The following is a 23,569-nucleotide window of genomic DNA, read 5'->3' on the forward strand; positions in this document are numbered from 1 at the left end:
ATATCCCACCTATAACAGTCAGAAAACTAAGGGCAATGACTCATTTTCAAAGATAAGAAGATGCAGCAGGTTTTCTGTTTTGAATCTAGGAGACTATGGTTGTGTAAAAAAGTGTATATACATATGCCAATGTCAGTCTGAAAGGGAGTTCCACTGATATTTCTTGAGATCCTGGCTCTAGAAACAGTATTAAGGATTCAAAATAACTGGAAAATTTTTAACGTATCCTTACATTTTGATGGCTTTATAAAAGTAATGTAAACATTTTGGGTTTCTGGTTAAACAAAATGAAATATAATTTTATTCCCCACATTTTCTTTTTAAAATACACTTTTTTGAGACACATTTTACATATAATAAAAATCTACTCAGTGTAAGTACATAATTCAATGATTTTTAGTAACGTTACCCAGTGGTGCAACCAACACCATAAATCAGTTTTAGAACATTTTCTTCATCCCAATAAGATCCCTCACGCACATTTACCACCCACCACCCTAGGGCAACCACTGTATTTTACCTCTATAAGTTTGCCTTTTCTGAACACTTTATATAAATGAAACCATACAATATGTGACTTTTATGTATGGATGGCTTCTTACACTTTACACGATGTTTTTGCAGTCAATCCATCTTTTAACATGTGTCAGCAGTTAATTATTTTTCTATTGCTGAACAGTATCCATTGCATGGATATACCACATCTTGTCTGTCCACTCACCAGTTTATGGATATTTGTTTCCATTTTTTGGTTATTGTGAATAATGCTGCTATAAACAATCGCATTCAAATCTTTGTGTGGACATTTATCTAGGCCTCAGGCAGATATCTGAAAAGTGTAATTACTGTGTCACGTGATAATTCTGTGCTTAACTTTTTAAGAAACTGACAAACTGGTCACTGTACCATTTCACATTCCCACCAGCAATACATGATGGTTCCAATTCCTTTACTTGAGTTCTCTGAAAATTTTGGATACATATCCGAAATGTGTTTTGCAAATATTTTCAACCTTTCTGTTGCTTATCTTTTTAGATAAGTACAGAAGTTTTGAACTTTGATAATGTCCAATTTATCTTTTTTTCTTTCATAGAACACACTCTTGGTGTTGTAAATATGAAAACTAATCCAAGATCTTAAAGATTTTTCTATTTTTTTCCTACAGCTTTATTGTTTTGGTTCTTACGTTTAAGTCTGTGATCAATTTTAAGTTAATTTCTGTGTGTATGGTGTGAAGTAAGGGTCTTAGGTCATCTTTTTGCACGTGGATGGATATGAATCCAGTTGTCCCAGTATCATTTGAGAACAGACTTTTTCCCCAATGAACCGCTTTGGCACCTCTGTTGGAAATGAATGGACTATAAATAGGGATTTTCTTTTGGATTCTTAATTCTAATCAACTGATCCACAGATGTCTACTCTTCTGCCAGTACAGCAATGCCTTAATAACTACAACTTTGTAATTTTGAAATTGGGAAGAAAAAGTCCTCCAAATTTTTCTTTTTCCTCAAAATTGTTTTGCTCTTGTTTGCCCCAACTGGTATCACAGCCTTTGATAGTTGTGATACTACATCTGATTGTTTTCAACACTACCCTGGGTACAGGTCTTTTCCCATGGAGACTCTGAATCAGGTCAAACAGAAACAACATCTTGCAAATGGAGCTTTTTCTTTTCTAGTGAGTTGTAAGTCAGGTCAAATAGTGAAAGTGATCTGGAAATGGGGATTTTTGAGACGCTCCAAAACCAGTTTTTACCCCAGTGGTGACAGCAAGGCTGCTGGTTTTCAAAGTTCCATAACTATAATGTTGGTTCATTTTTATAAATTTGCCAGTATTTTTGTTGCTTATATGGAAAAGTATTCCCACATTGCAGTTTATGTTTATTATTGTAATTGCATTAAGTGATCACCTCAAATGACAGCATTTAGCTTATCCTGTGGAAGTACAAATGTATAGCTGTAATCTGTTCGGCATGTGTTAGAGTAAAAATGGAAGAAGAAAATCCTCCTTCATCTGCTGTGCTCATGTTAAATTTATCAGTAAAAGACAGTAAACTTCTCTCTTGCAGTAAATAATTCAAAATTGAAAAACATTTTAGTAAAATAAGTCTTTAATTTCTCAAGTTATTTTATAAGCTGAAAATAATGATACTATAAAATAGCATACTACAGTATAATGATATACCACCTCATTCTCACGCTAATAAAAAAACAAAAGGGGGGGCTTCCCTGGTGGCGCAGTGGTTGAGCGTCCGCCTGCCGATGCAGGGGACACGGGTTTGTGCCCCGGTCCGGGAAGATCCCACATGCCGCGGAGAGGCTGGGCGTACCGCAAAAAAAAAAAAAAAAAAAAAAAAAAAAAAAAAAAAAGGGGGATGTAATATGTAAAAGATATAGAGGTATAAGTAAAGGTTAAATTATGTCACTGTGCACTGCAAAAAGATTTTTCAGTAGCTGGAATGAGAAAAGTAGTGTGGAGACTGAGTAAGAAATGCAGGTGTTTCTGTAGACATGGCAGCCTCAAAAGAAATTGTACTGCAGTACTCAGAACGAGCTTACCATGTGCGATTTATTTTCAGCAAAATATATACTAGCTATCACGTTACTGTTATTATGTCATCATGTTGGGTTTCTTTTCTTTTTTTGGTTTTATATTTTCACTGTATTTAGTTAGAATTTGACTTGACTTTATAGTTGCTTTAAGAGCTAGGAACACACAAAGGTGATCTTCAGTTGTACATTTGTGCATATACTTTAGCAATATTATGATATAAATAATTTAGGTAAGTAGGTTAAGTCCTCAATAATTTTCTTTCCTTTATAAAAGGGAAGTCTTTCTGAAGTGTCACTATAATTCTAATAGTCTTAATAATTTGAAGATATAGTATATGATCCCATCTCTATTTTTCTTTTCCCCCTTTTTTACTTTGAAAAATTTCAAATCTGCAGAAAAGTTGAAAGAATAATACAATGAATACCTTTGTACCTTTCAATCTAGACTCACCAACTGTAAGCATTTTACAAAATTTGCTTTATTCTCCCTTCTAAAAACAAACAAGCACACGTACTTTTTTTCCCCCTTGAACCATCTGAAAGTAAGTTTTAAATACCAGGATACTTTACCCATAAAAATGTCGGCACCCACCTTCTATAAAGAAGAAAACGCTTCAACAATATCATATGTCGTACTCAAGAAATTAATATTGACATGAGAATATAATTTAATATGTATTCTGTATTCAAATAGACCAACTGTTTAAAAAATATCCTGGAGACTGTTTATTTAATTTTGCTAAAGGGTCACACACTATATTTAGTTTCTATGACTGTCATTTTATATATAACATTTTCATAATACTGTTATTTTTGAAACATCTAGGCTAGTTGTTTTGCAAAGTGTTCCACAAGTCTAAATTTGTCTGAATGTTTTCTCATAATTATGCTCTTATTACATATCTTTGACAAGATTACTATAAAACTGATGGTCCTTCCTACTGCATCACATCAGGAGGCATACAATGTTTGTTCCATTAGTGGTCCTAAATTTGATTGCTTAGTTAAATGCCCCCATGGCCTTTTCAATGTAAACAGAATCTGTTTCTTTTTCTTTAACTTTTTAATCAAACTATGCTACTTGTAAAACCATGAAGAGGAATACCAACAAAGAACAATTTCCAGTACAATGAATAATTTTCCTATAGGGATACTAAAAAAAATAAACCAAAACAAAGCAAAACACCCAAACAAACACAGTTTCACCATTAATAAGGTAATCATTGCTGATATGCTAAAATAAAAGGGTGGAAATAATTTGTCTGGAATAGGTGTAGAAATATCTTATTGAACTTAATGTTTAATGAACAGTTCATTACCTTCTATTAAAGTAAGAATAAACCAACTATAACTGATAAGTCAAAGTTTTTAAATAGTTTATGACACAACCACTCAAGACTGTGTTCCAAAAAGCAAGAAGACAATATGGCCAATCAGAGATCAAACTGAATTTTTAAAATCCTCAATACTATTTTCAGGTTTCCCAGATGCTTGAGAATTTATAAAAATTCTCTATGTTCCAGCTTTTGGATATCACCAAGATAGGGTTGGGATGAGAAAGCAAGTTGGAGAAATCCTTAGAAAGCTTTCCTTAGGAGGGCAAATAACTTTAGTATTTAAAAACACACAGGTCCACTGGTTACTGATATTTATCTCATATAGCTATCATGACTGTTATTAAAAACAATAATTAAATCATTTTTATCTCCTTTAAGCCTTTGATGATATCCTAAAATACCACCTCAGAGATCTGAAAGAAAGCTAATCTTTGGAAACAGAAAGATCAAGCAAGTATAAGGTAAATAATACAAATGCACATGGAATACTTTGGAAGCATCTGCTTTTAACACCAGCTCTGAATCTGGTTGTTAGATCTTTGTTCATCATTTGAGAAAGAATCAGAAACTGTCATTGCTTATTTTTTCACCGTATATAAAACCCTAGAAAGACATATTAACTTTAGCCCACTATTATGTATGCTTTACTTTGAGTCACGCCTCCTTACCAGTCTGCAAAAGATGCACAAGCAATTGTGATATTCCCCTAGTGTCACAGAAGTAGAAACTATATATCTGTACATTAGAGATTAAGCTACAATCATCAAATCAGCAGCAGTTAAAAACAAACGAATAAGTTTTCCAGTTCTACACATAAGATGCTTAGAAGTTAACACTCCATCCTAACAACAACTAAAAGGTGAAAAAACTAAAAAATCAACAACTATTCTAGGATCCATAAGAGAGGTGAGGGCCAAGGTCAACCGCTGACACAAAGATTGGAAAGACAAAAGCAAATACAGGGAGTCATAGCTTATCAGAGCAGAGACTCACAAGGAGAAATTGCCATGGGGAAACAGAAACTGGGTATAAAAATTTGAACTGTAACAGGTGAATTGCTGAAGGCTCAGTGTGGACAAGTCTGAGGTTAAAAATTCCAGAAGGATCCAGTCATAGGAGTCCTCCATAATTTTGTCAGATTTATTTCTAGAAGCTTGATCAGGTTCTTAAAGGCAGAACACAGAGGATTTTTAGAGCAGTGAAAATACTCTATATGATACTATGATGATGAATACATTTGTCCAAATCCATAGAACGTACAATACCACAAGTGAAATGGTGATTATGATGTGTCAATGTATATTCATCAATTGTAACAAGTGTACAACTCTGGAGGGAGATATTGATAATGGGGGGTTATGCATGGGTAGGGCAGGAGGCATAGGGGAACTCTCTGTTATCTCCCTCTCAATTTTGGTGTGAACCTAAAACTGTACTAAAAAAAAAAAGTCTTTAAAAATAAGTCTCAGTTATGTATCAATATATTTTCCCAAAATTAAAACCAAAAACAAAATCTCAGTTAAGAAAAAGTAGCAGAAACATTTATAACAATATCCTCCCTGGCTTAACTTACTTAGAACCTCAGGATATAAAACCGAGTAAAGTAAGAGCTGCTCTGGTTAGAGCCCAAGGAGGAACAGGAGCCCTTTTCTAAGCCTATTCTCTCCCTACATTTGGCTTTCCTTACCACCTGCCAACTCTTGAGAAATCTGAAGAGACAGAATTTGAAAATTAATAATTTTATTTTTGATCACTATGAAAAAACGACTTCATTAATTTTTTCCCAAATTTATCTCTTTTTATGGTAGGGAGAGAGTATATTAATGAATTTTTAATGCTTAATTCCAAAGTTCATGGGCAAATAAAAACTTTTACAAATCACTACTATGACCACCCCCAAATCCAGTTCAAAATATCAATAACACCTATTTTTTCCAATAATATCTATTTGTGTATGTTCATGATTTGTTGGTTTTAATGATCTCTGATGGAAGAAAATGTGTTTCCTCTAAAAGAGTTTCTCTTGTGCTGTCTCTAAAACTAGACTGGCAACAGGGAAAATATTGTTTAAATCTACTGGGTCACTAATACGACCCAGTACAATGTTCTGTACATAGACATTAGTGACTAAACAATGATATCATTGTAAGCTTTATCACTTGGAAATGCAGAAAAATATGTATCATGTATAGAAGAGTTTTAATGTTTGTGTTTGTTATTTGAATTCATCTGAAAGTATACACAATGAATTACTTGTGGAATATATAGTTTTATTACCATACTACTGTAGTAGGTTACAGATAAACATAAACCACACAATCTAAAATATTCACAGTGGCTTATAAAACATTAAATAAGCACAAAATGTGGGCAAAATTTCCTGGTTTCGCGGTTTGCCTTCTTTAGAATCAGCTTCTACATAATAAAATGTGTGCTACTTACCAGGGAAATTTAAGGATCTGTTTTCCTCTTCTGCTTAGTAGGTGATATTTTTTAAAAAATTAGATTTTTATAAGATTATTCAAACATCATAAATCTAAATTCAGAGGCAATGTCTTGCAAATCTAAATGGCTTTAGAAATATAAAATGGGCATGCCCACACTAGAAATAAAAGACTGAAATACATACTCAAAACACAGTAGAAAATTATTTCCTCAATGTAGTAGAAAATTATTTCCTAGTTTGCTAAGTTTACGTATAGCCAAACTAAGCACCTGTAAAAATATGTGAATATTTATTTTGTGAGAATTAATTTGCTTCAGTCTTTACTGATCTGCTTTACTTCAACCTCTTTTCACAAAATGGTTGTCTAAATTAATGGTAGTAGGAAAGAACCAAAAGAAAAAAAGAAAAAACTAAATAGTTTTTATACAGCATTTAGCTGAAAACTTCTAAAATTTTAATAAAATAACCCAATCAGGGGATTTGGTCTTTGAACTGGTAAATTTAATGTTTCAATTTACTGTGTTCAGATTAGTCAGATGTTTGGATTAACTCTCATCACCTTAGTTTTTACTTTTTATCCTGGCTTTTTCTATGGTTCTTCATTTCCTCGTTTTCTGCCTGCTATAGATTGAGTTCTTTTTAATACAAATTGAGTTTTCTCTCCTACCGTAGGTTTGGAAGTAGAGATTCTATTTCTATTCTTTAATGATTACGCTTGAAATTGTAGAATAAACGTATGACTTGAAGGACAAAGTTAATTAATATTGTTACACAGATTATACAAAAACCTTAGATTGTTTTTTCCATTTCATCAATACGCCTCCAAAACCTGGGTTACACTTTGATTGTCCAAATTTTTACTTCCATCTTTTTAAAACATCCAAATTACTCTTATTTTTCTATTATTGTTGTTGTTGTTTTATACAGTCAATGCTAAGATTTACCCACATGTATGAATTTCTTTGCTCACAAGATTTCTCTCCTTGTATTTTATTCAATTCTTGATTTAATTCTCTTCTTTTGTCTGTTTCTCTGTGGTAGGGGCAAGAAGAAGAAGCATCCTATGCCATGAAGTCAGTGGTTAGAATTCTCAGGGGTCCAGCTCCTCTCCACCACTCAGAGCCCAGGCTAAGACAAAGTTTCTGGAGATTTCCCCATGTAGATACGCAGATAGGCAATTACAACACCCCAGGTACACACTTCCCAGGTCCACACCACCTGTTCCCTCCCCACTAACTCTTCAATATCCAGGTCTCTGGATTACTGAGGACAGCAACTTTCCATCACCACCAGGCAACGTAACTTCAGCTCACATGTTTACTTCTCTGGTTTTTATATTCTGCTTCGTCTGTGACCCTTTGTGATTTCAATACTTTATAAGCTATGCATCTAAAATAATATTTTATATATTTTATCTAAAATAATGTTTATGTAAAATAAATAAAATGTTAATTGGCAGGGGATTTTCAGTTTATCTAGTCTATCACACTGTTAGAACCAGAACTCCCTTTTTTTTTTTTTTTTTTTTGCGGTACACGGGCCTCTCACTGTTGTTGCCTCTCCCAATGCGGAGCACAGGCTCCAGACATGCAGGCTCAGCCATGGCTCACGGGCCCAGCCGCTCCGTGGGATGTGGGATCTTCCCAGACCAGGGCACGAACCCGTGTCCCCTGCATCGGCAGGCGGACTCTCAACCACTGCGCCACCAGGGTAGCCCCCCAGAACTCCCTTTTGAGAATCTTATTACTTCAATTGGTATAACCATTTGCAGCAAGTTTCAAAATAAAAGACTGATTAACCTTTCACTACGTCAAGTAACTACTTTTCTGGTGTATTTCACAGCTGTCCCTCCATTTCCAGAGGTACTTTCATCCAATCCAGGGTATTTGTATTAATATAAAGTATATTTCTATATTAAGTGTCATTCTATAGCAAGTGTCTTTCTATAGCAGTAATATAATAGGGAGACTCCATGTAAGTACATGACTGAAAACTAATCTAAAATGGAGAATTTAAGTGCAAAAGATAACGTAGATTTGGGGTTCAGTCTATTTAATGACCTCCTTTATGCTTTTTTAAAAGTCATAATGAATCCTTATTATCTCAATAATAATAGTTCATAAGAAAAAACAATTTGGTTTTTCTTTTACTAGACAGATTTTGTCCTTATGTTTTGCTAAATGCTATTAAAACAGACACTTAGTATTTTAATTCCATTATGTTCATCAGACAAAAACAGCTTTCTTACTATGACATATAAAGGGTCTTCATTATTTAGCCTATATCTACATTTCCAAATTCTTGTTCCACCAATTCAGGAACCTGTAAATATTTTTAGCACAGTTATTCTTGTCCCAGGAGAAGACAGAGGGAGGGGGTACACATGAAAATGATATAAGGAGCAATTTCAAAATACAAATGCTTGGTTTCCTCTCTGAAGATTCTAATTCAGTAGGTCTATGATAGGGCCCAGACATGAATAATGTTTCAGCTTCTAAAAAAAGACTGATATGTCTCAGAATGTAAAAACACTATTCTAATGCTATTTTTTACAACATACTATAACTTATTTGCTTGTCTGCCTTACCTAACTGTGACATCTTGAGGGGTAGGATTATTTTTTATTTTTGTATACATAGTAACAAATACAAAGTTATTTTAAAAGTAAGTGTTTGTGAAGTTAATAAATCAATGATATAATTCTGATGAAAAGAATTCCAGGTATCCTGATTAATGTGATAGAGGGGGGGAATTTTTTTTTTTTTTAATGGCACATGGTCTAGTTCCTCTAATCACTATTTACTTTCCTTTTAGGGACTGTAAGAAATCTTTAGATATATGTTACACATTGGATAAGCAGATCTGTAATTAAAGTGGAGACTACAAAGTTCATTGTGCTTAGGCTGATCAGTATCATAACATTCTATTTGTGGATCCAGAGTGCAGCTAAGTATCACTTACCTGGTGGTCTCACAGATGTTTCAACCCAGAATGACCACAGCTTCCTAATACTAACACACCCCTACTATGTGTCTTCTAATATACTTTTATTCAGAATTCAGTATTCTAGAGTTATACAAAATCAAGTGGTTGCTTTTGTTTCTATTTTCTGCAATTTATACCTGGAATAGAACCATCTTTTTGTATCCATGCATCCATCCTCCACCTAACCATCTGTCCAACCATTCATGCAGGTAGGGTTATTAACATCTTAAACTTATAACAGTTCCGGAGTTAACTGAACCACAGTTTTTGGTTGTTTGAAAAATCTTTGTTTTTATTTGTAAAAAAAGAATTTTTGGCTGGATATAGAATTAGGGGTTGAAAAAACTTTTTAGCACTTTAAATGTGTGGTGGTTCCATTGGTTTTTTGGTCTGTATAGTTTATAATGAGAAGGTTGCTATAATTTTTATCTTTCACAGTATATAATATTTCTCTGTCTTCAAGATTTCTCATTGTTTTGGACATTTTGACTATGATATACCTAGGTATTTCTGGTCTGTTTTTGTTTTTATTGTGTTTGAGGTTCTGTGAACTTCTGATATCTAAGGTTGGTTATCTTTCACCCATCTTGAAAAATTCTTGGTCTTTATCTCTTCAAATATTTCTTCTTTCCTCTTCTTTCCTTCTGCTTTTACAACTCCAATTACAAGTGTTTGACTGTTTGACACTGTCCAGCAACTCTTTGCTACTGTGTTCTGTCTTTCTCTCCCACTCTTTTCTTTGTGTTTCATTCTGGATAATTTCTATTGACCTATCTTCAAGTTCATCTAGTTTTTTCTTAGTTTGTATCCAATCTGCTGATAAGCACATCAAAAAAGTCTTTGTTTCCGACATTAAGATTTGTATTTCTAGTATTTCCATTTCATTTTTAAAAAATACTTTGCATTTCTCAGGTGAAATTCTTCATCTTTTCAAGCACGTTGTTTATCTTTCCCACTAGATCCTTTAACATGTAATCATTTATTTTAAAATTTCTGTCTCATACCTCAACATCTGCATTATCTATAAAACGAATGAGTCCTTTGAGTCTTGACAACAGGATACTTATTCTTACTTATTTGTATACCACATACTTTTAAATTAAAGGTAAGAGATCATACAAAGAACAGTAGACTCTGAGGTAAACAGTATTTCTGCCTGGAAATGAGTACCTCTTTTTCTGTCAGGCCATTAGTGTGATGGAATCAACTAACTTAGTCAGTGGTTGAGCTGAGTTTTGGTTGTTAAGCTCACTGTTGTTAAGTGCATCACAGGCTTCAAATTTTTCCAGCAATGAGCTGTCATCACTTTGTGCTTAGTGTGGTCCTGGGGCAAGAGAAACTCTTCTCAGTATTCCTGCTCTACTGTTACTTTTCAACAATTTCTGCATGTCTGAGCCTAGGAGAGGGTCTTTCTCCAGGCTACTGTCCCTCCCCCAGTGGTAGAGGACTCTTTCTTGTTTTTCTGGTGGTAGGATTCTGTTTGGAGAGGGGTTCTCAGTTCTTCTGTTCCATCATGAGTCCTAGGAAGATGCACATGCCTGAGTTTCTGGTATGGGGCTTCTTAAGCATTCCAACCCCTCACCATCATGGCAGGCAAATTCTACATAGCATCTGAGGCAGGTCTTAGACTAGAGAGAGTTTTCACGCCACTCAATCAGTGGTAGTAGATCTCTGCTTTGTATGATGTAGGATCCTGAGCCCAAGAAGTTTTCCTGCTTCTCTCCTAAGAGCTTAAAGCTTCTGCTTGATATGAGAAGAGGGTCTGGAGAAAAAGGTGATATTTTGTGCTGGTCTTTCATCAGGAACTTATCACTACATGAACTTCTGACTGCCACTGACGTAGGTTACTGTCTTGCCTCATTCATTTTGTGAGCAGCCAGTGGAGGGCCATGGAGAAAAGCTTATGAGTAAGTGTGCATTCCTCTTTTGTTCTGGACTTCTAATTATTCTACAGTGCTATGCCAGCCCACACTTGACCTTTAAGAATGTGTTAATATTTTAGCTCATTTCTTCTTACCAGCTTCTATGGTGGCTACTTCTTCCTCTTGTGGTCTGCAAATGGTGAAACTGTTCATATGTCCTATCTTTCCTTGGAGGGGCTTGGCATTCCTTGGAATTCAGTTACCCTGCCTTGTGACCTCAGCTCTCTTGACAGGCAGGGGTCAAGAAAAGTTATAATTTTGTAGTTCATATAGTGTTTTCTGTTTTTAAGATTAGGGTAACATTTCTCATGGAAGAGAAAAAGAAGGAAAGAGAAAAAGAAGGAAAAGAAGTAAGAAGTAAGGGGAGTTGAGAGAGAGCACTAGAGAACATGAGCAAGCAAGAGTCAGCACATGTACAGGCAAGGAAAAAAGTTTGAGATTCTGAACTTCTTTCTACAACCACAGATGGTTCTACAATAGTTGAGAGTTCAGGTTCGCAGATTTATGCATGAATTTATCAAAAAATCCATATCTTACTAAAACTCCTTGATTTGTATCATAAAAATACACATTTCTTTACAATTAAAAATATTTAATTTTTTATTTAATGTTGTGCAATAACTCATTTAAAGACTAATCTAACAATTAAAGCATTTAGCACCTAATTTTTGACTAGTAATAGCCACTCATTGATTCTCTGCCATCTACAATGATCTATCTATATCTGTCCCAAAATTAACTAACCAAGCAGACTTCTAATTTTTTTTCTAAAAGAATACTAAAAAACTATACCCTCATAAATTTTTAAATCAATGTCTAAAATTTTTCATCATTTGCCATTTATAACATATTTAAATGACATTTTAAAATATGAATTAAGTATATCTAATGAAATCTAAACACCACAGTAATTTGATGTCAAACATCATCCACTAAAAAATATACATAAACAAGATATTCTTTAAGAGTGGAAAACTTCACATGCTCTTTTCCTTGAATTTGTATTTTTGTTCCCCTTGCAAAATAAAATATATCCCATTGATTTTATACTGTCTTTTTAGACTAAGTCTTATTTAGCATTCCCTCTTCTTTGAAAAAAGGATGTATATAATACAAACATTAATTTAATTTTCTGTGACCAAAATGCTCCAATTGTAAGATATTTTCTCCACTTGAGTTACTATTAAAATTATCAGTATACAATTGATAAAAAACAACAAATTTTGATAATTATTAAACAAAAGTAATATTTTATTAGAAATACAGGTTGTGGCACACCCTCTCCCTCTGCCTTTTTTGTACTGACTGTGTTCTGGTAACTACAAATGAATATTACCTACTCTTAGAATTCCATTCTTATTGTTCAGCATTAATTCTATTCCTACAGTTCATTTATATATTTATACAGATATAGTCATAGAAATGTAAAATTTCCTCACAGTAATGTCTTTCAATTTTTTATATCCCAAGTTTGTGACAAAAATCACATAGCCATTTATTATCAAAAATATTTTTAATGATCTGACATCTTTATTGGACCAGTCTTTAATTTTTTATTGAATACAAAGAACTAGAACCATCTACCTTGCTACCTAGTAATGAAGAGTATTTTAAAATCAGAATTTTTGCAAAGTACTAAAACAGGTTTACCAACATCAAATCAAATGTGCAGAAACACAATCCCTTATCCCAAGCACTTGGGGCATATAAGTTTCATAATTCTGAATTTTTCAGATTTTGAAAGGAAATATGCTTCATATTATGCAACACTCCAAGTAAGGTCTGTGTCCACACTCTGTAATCAAATACATTAATATTTCTACTGGAAAACTTATGAACAATTACAAGAAGTAGGATATATAAAGATAAGTAGCTCTGCTCTATATCTAATCACGCCATAAAATGAAAATGAGTTTTTGGTATTTAGAGCTTTCTAGATTTTCAAATGGCAGATAATGGACTATGGACCAGTATTAATTACACCTGTTTATTTGTCCAACTGAAGTAAGAAGATCTACATTCAGTATTTGGTGCTAATGGCTTCTTTGCTTTGCTCCCATGGAGCTTGAGAATAAGGAACAATGCATACGTTTTTTGACAATACTCAGAAGAAGAAACAAGTCCTTTAAAGAAAAAAAAACTTCACCCACTTTCACTCTCGTACTCAACAAATACCTAAAGTAAAAGAACTCAAAGTACAAAATATACTTTTTCTAATGCCATGTTTCACTCTTAATAGAAATACCTGTAAGACAAAGAATGACAGCAAGTTACTCTAGTAACAACATTTAGAAGAAACATCCCTTTGTCAGATAATCCTGAGGTTTTTACAACCTGGTAAAATGTACCATGTTAAGGTTCATGATAATGAGAAATATGTTTTTCTCTTGTAAAACAGAAAAAAGCTATTATAAAAGTTGAAATATAGGGACTTCCCTGGAGGTCCAGTGGTTAAGACTTCACCTTCTGGGGACTTCCCTGGTGGCGCAGTGGTTAAGAATCCGCCTGCCAATGTAGGGGACACGGGTTCAAACCCTGGTCCAGGAAGATCCCACATGCTGCAGAAAAACTAAGCCCATGCGCCACAACTACTGAAACTTGCGCTCCAGAGCCTGCGTGCCACAAATACTGAGTCTGAGTGCCACAACTACTGAAGCCCGTGCTCCTAGAGCCTGTGCTCCACAACAAAAGAAGCCACCACAATGAGAAGCCTGTACACTGCAACGAAGAGTAGGCCCTGCTCCCCGCAGCTAGAGAAAGCCCGCGCACAGCAACGAAGACCCAAGGCAGCCAAATTAATTAATTAATTAATTAAAAAAAATAAAAGACTTCACCTTCCAATGCAGGGGGTGCAGGTTCGATCCCTGGTCGGGGAGCTAAGACCCCCACATGCCTTGCGGCCAAAAAACCAAAACAAAAAACAGAAGCAATATTGTAACAAATTCAATAAAGACTTTAAAAATGGTCCACATCAAAAAAAAAAATCTTTAAAAAAAAAGTTGAAGTGGAAAAGGAGAACTGGCATGATACCCCAGGCTTCACTGTCAGGCATATCAACTTATGTATGAAATTTGAGGACCTAAAAGTTGATTTTCTTAAATCTGTAAGTTTCTACACAAACCCTAAATACTTTTAGTGCTCCATCAGGGTTTTCTTACTCCAGTTTGGAGACCTTTGCTTCAGATTACATGTCAAGTATTTAAGTATGTACTTCTATATGTGAAGATTTTGTAAAGCATGTGCCTAAAGGTAGGAGAGTATTTTTACGTAGATTTTTTTCCTGTGCTTTCAGACAAGTGGAATCCAGTGAATGTGATATAGTTGGCTAAAGTACATTGATACTCTATAAGTGATGATTTTTTATAAACAGAAGATGATTAGAGCCTTGATAATTATGTAGAGAAATAGCCTTTATTCATTCAATAACATAAAATTTCCCAGAACAGTGTACTAATTAGCCATTGCCACAAAATTGCTGTGTAACAAACTATTCTAAATTTTAGTAGTTTAGAACCGTCATTTATTTTCACAGATCTGAGGGACAGCTTAGGGTTGGTTGATTTCAGTAGAGCTTATTTATTTGTCTGGAGGTTGGATGATTTGGCTGGGGCAAGTCAGTACCACTCCAAGTGGCTTTCTTCCTCCCCCTGGGACCAGTAGCTAGCTTGAGTATGTTCTCTTCATGGTGATGGCAGAGGGGGAAGAGTAAGCAAGCCCAACTGTGAAAGCATATTTCAAACTTCTTGTCAATTTCACACCTAACCATCACTTGGGCCAAAGCAAGTCACATGGCCAAGTCCAGAGTCAGGGTGGAGTTGTTTCCCACAGTGGGGAAGCACTGTTTAGTGTCAAAGTACATAAATACAGGGAAGGATAAAGAACTGAAACCAAAAATGCAATTTAATATAAATATTAAAATCTGAAACAAATCTTTCAGCATCTTATAATAGCTTAATATTGATTAACAGAGGCCAATTAAATTGGCTCTGTTGTTAAAGTAAAATTTCTAGAGTCTAAAACACAGTTTATATAGCTTAAGATGAATTCAGAACCACTAGAGGAAGAAGTGACTCTTAAAATACTAAGAGGTGCAAGCACTGAATTTATACCTTAGATGGTCACAGGAAGATGAAATAATTATCACTAAATGGAAAGAAAGCTAGCTTAGATAGGCTTTCGAGCTTTTGGTTTGTAATACTGACATGGCAATCTATATGTTCTATTTTAAACTAAGATCTGTAGGGGGAAAAAGAAGAGTCATATTTTATTTAATTCAATTAAGCCCTTTAAGATAATATTTTAACCATGGTCTCTGTCTAATGATATCCAACTCAGACACTAGTACCTAAATTTTATATTTTCTGGAGCAGCCCTTTATAATATAGCCTCTTCTCCAATCCTCATTCTAATTCTCCCACTAAAGAAAAAATCTATAAATTACATGATTCATCACTCTACTACTGTGTTTAGTATAAATATATTAAAAAAAAAACTAACCTTGCAAACAAAATGTGAAAACACCAAATAAATATTTAAATTCAGAAAAAATGATTTCAATTTTTTAACATAGGTTTTTCAAAAATATTTAAAGTATTTCATATGACAGATTTACAATAATCTACAACAGTAAGCCACATTTAGAAGTCAATTTTTTAAAACCTCAATGAGGAAAAACACATTTTCTGGAACCCTTTAAGTAAATCACATATATCAGGATGTAAAAACGTTCTCTTATTGAGTGAATATTTGAATAAACAATGACAATCTTATTTATTCTGGCATTAAGCTTATTCTAAAAATTCCCTTAAACATAACCCATCCTAGCTGCCTGTAGGCGCTAAACATAACCCATCCTAGCTGCCTGTAGGTGCTTGCAGAAAGGAACATAAATGATGTAGCTGAAACTGAAGTGTTAGTGGCTTACTGGGAAGAGAAACAACAAAAATTGATGAAGTCTCAATCTTTTATTAAAAAAAAAAAACAAACTTAAGAGAGACTACCATGTATGTTTATTCACTTAAACCATTTTCACTTATAACTGCCAAAAACTCAATTATAAGAAGTTTCAATTGTAATATCCTAAAAGTATTTAATGATATATTTTATGAATTTTCTATATGCTAAATTTTTAGCATTTGTTTAAATTAGTCTACATCTTTTCCATCTTTTTAAAAAAATTTCTTTCTGATTTGGAAAGTAGCCTGCATATAGACAGTTTATAAAACATGTGAAAAGTTTAAACATCTTTGTAACTACTACAGTGGTTACAACTACAAAATTAAAGCCTCCTGTCCATCACATTTTTTTTCCTCCTTCTGAGAGGTAACTGCTATATTTGAAGTTAGAACAATGATTTCCTTTTTTTTTTAATGGTTTGACCACATATTCCTATGGTCAATGTACATATTCCTAAACACTGTAGTTTGTTTTACATGCTCATGAATAGAATTGTGCTGTGCGTTTTTCTGTGACTTTCTTTCATTCAACATTTATTATGCTTGTTATTCATCCACATCAGTTCATGGAGCTGCGGTTCATTCATTTTCACTGTTGAATATGTTCTACAGTGTGAATATGCAACTACATACATTGTTTAAATACATGTTTCTCTAGGGCAAGGTTTCTCAAACTTTAGAGTGCATAAGAATTACCTGGGGAGCCTGTTAAAAAACAGGTTCCTGGGGTCCACCTTCAGAAATTCTGATTCAGTAGGTCTTGGTCAGGGTGTTAGAATTTGCATTTCTTACAAGCTCCTAGGTGATGCTGATGCTGATGCTGTGCAGAATATGCTTTGAAGAGCAAAGTTGTAGGATGTATTTATCATTTCCTTATTTATTTGAAAGAGTTCTTCATGTAATACAGATAAGAAGATTTCTGTCGTTTATATGTGTTCTACATATTTTCTCCCAATTAATGACTTTTTAAGAAATTATTTTCCAGGTATTATTTGTTAAACAGAAGTTTTTAATTTTACTGTCGCCAAATTTATCTACTTTTTATTTATGGCTTAAACTTTTTGTATCTTAAAGCCTTCCCTATTATAAGATCATGAAGATATTCTCTCTTAACTCATTTGCTAAATACTTTACAGTTTTGCTATTCACATCTAGGTTGTTTGGTGACCTGGAATCGATTGTGTACTGTATGGCGTATGAATTACAACATCATTTTCCCACACCAATTGTCCAACTATGAAAATTCCATATTTTCCAAACTCCTATGCAATACGATCTTTGCCAGGTATCAAATATCCATGCATTTGTAAGTCTATTTTTGGTTCTGCTCCACCAGTCTATCTATTCCTGTGCCAAAATAAAACTGTTTTCATTTATCTTTCCTTATCCTTGTTTTAAATGTGTCTCTTGTAAAGAGTATATTATTGCATTTTGAACATTTTAACTAGTCTGTTAATCTGCACCTTTAACTTGCAGTTGTTAAGTCGTTTCCATTTACAATAATTAGATACATCTGAATTTCTATCAGCTTATTTTCTGTTTTTTAACTATCCCAAATTTTCTATGCTTCCTCACCCTTTCCATTCTCATTTTCTTTTTGATCAGCCAAATATTCTACTCCTTCCCCCCGACCCCAATAATAATTTGAATTTTGTGCTTTGCTTCTATTATTTTAATGACCTTTCTAGAAAGCATATCATGTATTTCGTACTTCCCCGTGTTCGTAGTGACTGCTCAATATTAGTTTCAAAAAATGAATGATCATGTCTATCATATTAGTAACAACTGAATAATAAATGCCTGACTTTAAAATATCTCTGCATTTAATATGAATATAAAATTTCCTGTGAAGCCCATTTTTTAAAAAGATCTAGCTAAACAACACTTACAGCCTGGAAGGCAAGACAGATGTAAACAGGTGAAAGATTTACTAGGTGCCTCAAAGTTGTTCTTAAATTCTAGACTATCAAAAGTAGGTTTTAAAACAAAATAATAAATAGTTTGTTTCTTGAATATTGGTGTTATGCATGCCACTTCCATTTGCATTCACACAGATTACTTAGAAACTTGAAAACAAAATGTCCTTGATGTAGTATAGATAACTGAAACACATGTTCATGAATGCTGTGATGTTAATTAAGATTTATTAAATAAATATTCAGACATTTAATTTATTTAAATGTGAAGGAAAAGATATCCCCACTGGCAACCACTATATAAAATAAAAAACAAGGCAGATTTATGAACCTAACAAACCTAAAATATTTCCCATTAAATAAATAAGACAGAAAAAATGTAATAAAAGATATCCCGAGCACTTACATATCTATCAAGTTTCTCCATGTTAGCTCTATAAAATGAAACTAAAATAAACACCAGGTTCATAAGTTGAAAGGGATGAATTATATTTTGGGGACAGATATAAGAGGAGGGCATGGAAGAGCAGAAGGCAGTCCAAAAATTCACATCAGAGATCTAAAGGTAACCTAAAACTTTGTGTATTTTACATAATGTGCATGTTCATCTTTTAGAATCCATCTTGATTTTTAAAAACAACAAATATTCTAAAAAAGAAAAATACCTATTGGCCATCTCCACAAAAAATGCTCCCTATCTATGGAAAGACACTTGTAAAAGTATTTTAAGAAGTACCTCTGAAGAGACAGTTTAATAATGTGTGATCAAGGGGAACTTAAGCTTTATCTGTAACATATTAAAGTTGAGAATGAGGATTTAACCTTGTACTATTTGTATAATTAAATATAAACAATTTTTAAATGATTACATACATTTTTAAAAGTGGAAGATACATATGTAAGATACGCAGGCTCAACTTTACGGAGAATCAAGAAATCTTTATGAAAGACGAAGCTTTATAAAAATTCTCAGTGAAAATTTTCAAAGAATAAACAACATAAGTCAAGTATAAGGAATACTGAAGGCAATCATGGAGCGCCTAGAACAGAAAGCAAAGGACTCTGTGTTTATTCTTTAAACAATAAGAAACCACTGCAAGTTTCAGAGTCAGGAAAGTAATATTGGTACTTAAAAATTAATTAATCAACAAAACCAAACCAAACAGAAAGGTTATTTTTTCCTTTTGAAGACTAAGAGTTATCACATATCAAATCACAAAAACTAGAAAGCATTGAAAATGCGAAAACAAATGGTATATGTTTATGTGTATGAACGGTTTAGTTTGCTGACAGTAACGAAGAGTTTACAGCAACCAAAACTGAAAATGTTTGTTGAGAACACAGTTTAAATAGAATATTTCAGAATTACTGTTTGTTTATTCTAGAAACATTATTCCTTCCCAGTGAGTATGTTATTAGTATAAATATCAACCTTGAATCAGAATAATACAAATCTTACCTTTGACTTATATCACTAACTTCTGGGGGGAAAAACACAACTATTATTACTTTAAAGAATATAACTTAGGAGTACCCACATTTCCTATCTGTTATACTAATTACAGTTTTAAAACTTGCAAAATGCTTCAAGTTAGTAAGCAAGCAACTCTACCATTCTATTAAAACCACAGATTGTTAGTAGTTCTATTTATTTTAGTCTTACAATGTTCTCTCAAACTGGCTTTAGAAAAAATGAATTGGAAAAAAATGATTTTTCTACCTTTTCCTACTCAATAAGAAAACATCATCAAGTAATCAACTAACAAAACAATTAATAAACACCTTTACCCTTAGGTCAAAAATCTTGTTCTGCTGAATGGATACCAAAACAAGACTGTATATATGTTGTCTACAAGAACCCACTTCAGACCTAGGGACACACCACATACAGAGTGAAAGTGAGTGGATGGAAAAAGATATACTATGCAAATGGAAATCAAAAGAAAGCTGGAGTAGCAATCCTCATATCAGAACAAATTGACTTTAAATTAAAGACTATTACAAGAGACAAGGAAGGACACTACATAATGATCAAGGGATCAATCCAAGAAGAAGATATAACAAATATAGATAGAAAGGTCATCCAAACAGAAAATAAATAAGGAAACACAAGCTTTAAATGACACAATAGACCTGAGAGATTTAATTGATATTTATAGGACATTCCATCCAAAAACAGCAGATTACACTTTCTTCTCAAGTGCGCACGGAACATTCTCCAGGTTAGATCACATCTTGGGTCACAATTCAAGCCTCAGTAAATCTGAGAAAATTGAAATCATATCAAGCATCTTTTCTGACCACAACGCTATGAGATTTGAAATCAATTACAGGGAAAAAAATGTAAAAAACACAAACACATGAAGGCTAAACAATACGTTACTAAATAACAAAGAGATCACTGAGGAAATCAAAGAGGAAATCAAAAAATACCTAGAGACAAATGACAATGAAAACACGACAATCCAAAACCTATGGGATGCAGCAAAAGCAGTTTTAACAGGGAAGTTTATAGCAATACAATTCTACCTCAAGAAACAAGAAAACTCTCAAATAAACAACCTAACCTTATACCTAAAGGAACTAAAGAAAGAACAAACAAAACCCAAAGTTAGCAAAAGAAAAGAAATCATAAAAATCAGAACAAAAATAAATGAAATAGAAACAAAGAATGCAATAGCAAACATCAATAAAAGTAAAAGCTGGTTCTTTGAGAAGATTAAAAAAATTGATAAACAATTAGTCACACTCATCAAGAAAAAGAGGGAGAGGACTCAAATCAATAAAATTAGAAATGAAAGCGGAGAAGTTACAACAGACTGCAGAAATGCAAAGCATCCTAAGAGACCACTACAAGCAACTCTATGCCAATAAAATGGACAACATGGAAGAAATGGACAAATTCTCAGAAAGGTATAGCCTTCCAAGACTGAACCTGGAAATAATAGAAAATATGAACAGACCAATCAGAAGTAATGAAATTGAAACTGTGTTTAAAACCTTCCAACAAACAAAAGTCCAGGACCACATGGTTTCACAGGTGAATTCCATCAAACATTTACAGAAGAGCTAACACCCATCCTTCTCAAACTCTTCCAAAAAAAGGAAGAGGAAGGAACACTCCCAAACTCATTATACGAGGCCACCATCACCCTGATACCAAAACCAGAGAAAGATACTACCAAAAAAAAATTTACAGAACAAAATCACTCATGAATATACATGCAAAAATCCTCAACAAAATACTAGCTAACAGAATACAACAACACATTAAAAGGATCATACACCATGATCAAGTGGGATTTATCCCAGGGATGCAAGGGTTCTTCAATATACGCAAATCAAACAATGTGATACACGATATTAACAAATGGAAGAAGAAAAACCAAATGATCACCACAATAGATGCAGAAAAAGCTTGACAAAATTCAACACCAATTTATGATAAAAACTCTCCAGAAACTGTGCATAGATGGAACCTACCTCAACATAATAAAGGCCATATACGACAAACCCACAGCAAACATCATTCTCAATGGTGAAAAACTGAAAGCATTTCCTCTAAGATCAGGAAAGAGACAAGGATGTCCACTCTCACCACTATTATTCAACATAGTTTTGGAAGTAGGAGCAACAGCAATCAGAGAAGAAAAAGAAACAAAAGGAATACAAATTGGAAAAGAAGAAGTAAAACTATCACTGTTGCAGATGACATGATACTATACAGAGAGAATCCTAAAGATGCCACCAAAAACTACTAGAGCTAATCAATGAATTTGGTAAAGTAGCAGGATACAAAATTAATGCACAGAAATCTCCTGAATTCCTATACACTAATGATGAAAAATCTGAAAGAGAAATTAAGGAAACTCTCCCATTTCCCATTGCAACAACAAAAAATAAAATACCCAGGAATAAACCTAGGTAGGGAGACAAAAGACCTGTATGCAGAAAACTATAAGACACTGATTAAAGAAATTAAAGATAACACAAAAAGATGGAGAGATATAACATGTTCTTGGATTGGAAGAACCAACATTGTGAAAATGACTATACTACCCAAAGCAATCTACAGATTCAATGCAATACCTGTCAAATTACCAAAGGCATTTTTTACAGAACTAGAACAAAAAATCTTAAAATTCTGTATGGAGAACAAAAGACCCTGAATAGCCAAAGCGGTCTTGCGGGAAAAAAAGAGAGCTGGAGCAATAAGACTCCCTGACTTCAGACTACACTACAACGCTACAGTAACCAAGACAATATGGTACTGGCACAAAAACAGAAATAAAGATCAAAGGAACAGGATAGAAAGTCTCGAGATAAACCCAAGCACCTATTGTCAACTAATCTATGACAAACGAGACAAGGATATACAATGGTGAAAAAACAGTCTCTTCAATAAATGGTGCTCAGAAAACAGGACAGTTACATGTAAAATAATGAAATTAGAACACTCCCTAACACCATACACAGAAATAAACTCAAACTGGATAAGAGACCTAAATGTAAGACCAGACACTATAAAATTCTTAGAGGAAAACATAGGAAGAACACTCTTTGACATAAATCACAGCAAGATCTTTTTTGATCCACTTCCTAGAGTAATGGAAATAAAAATAAACAAATGGGACCTAATGAAATGTAAAAAACCTTTGCACAGCTAAGGAAACTAAAAACAAGATGAAAAGACAACCCTCAGAATGGGAGAAAATATTTGCCAATGAATCAATGGACAAAGGATTAATCCCCCAAATATATAAACAGCTCATGAAGCTCAGTATTAAAAAAACAAACGACCCAATCCAAAAATGGGCAGAAGACCTAAATAGACATTTCTCCAAAGAACACATGCAGATGGCCAAGAAGCGCATGAAAAGCTGCTCAACATGACTAATTATTAGAGAAATGCAAATCAAAACTACAATGAGATATCACCTCATACCAGTTAGAATGGGCATCATAAGAAAATCTACAAACAACAAATGCTGGAGAGGGTGTGGAGAAAAGGGAACCCTCTTGCAGTTGGTGGGAATGTAAATTGATATAGCCTCTATGGAGAACAGTATGGAGGTTCCTTCAAAAACTAAAAATAGAACTACCATATGACCCAGCAATCCCACTACTGGGCATATACCCTGAGAAAACCATAATTCAAGAAGACACATGCACCCTAGTTTCATTGCAGCACTATTTACAATAGCCAGGGCATGGAAGCAACCTAAATGCCCATCAACAGATGAATGGATAAAGAAGATGTGGTACATATATACAATGGAATATTACTCAGCCATAAAAAGGAACAAATTTGGGTCATTTGTAGAGACGTGGATGGATATAGAGACTGTCATACAGAGGAAAGTAAGTCAGAAAGAGAAAAACAAATATTGTATATTAACGCATATATGTGGAACCTAGAAAAATGGTACAGATGAACTGGTTTTCAGGGCAGAAAT

At 33.7% G+C, this 23,569-nt stretch overlaps 1 protein-coding gene across 2 annotated transcripts in view; it reads right to left on the reverse strand.

Moving 5' to 3' along the window:
- COP1 (COP1 E3 ubiquitin ligase) overlaps positions 1-23,569 on the reverse strand; it is a 293,722-nt gene that overhangs the window by 65,693 nt on the left and 204,460 nt on the right. The window lies entirely within an intron of this gene.

Source organism: Physeter macrocephalus, chromosome 4 (genome assembly GCF_002837175.3).
Source record: "Physeter macrocephalus isolate SW-GA chromosome 4, ASM283717v5, whole genome shotgun sequence".
In the NCBI taxonomy this organism is placed as follows: domain Eukaryota; kingdom Metazoa; phylum Chordata; class Mammalia; order Artiodactyla; family Physeteridae; genus Physeter; species Physeter macrocephalus.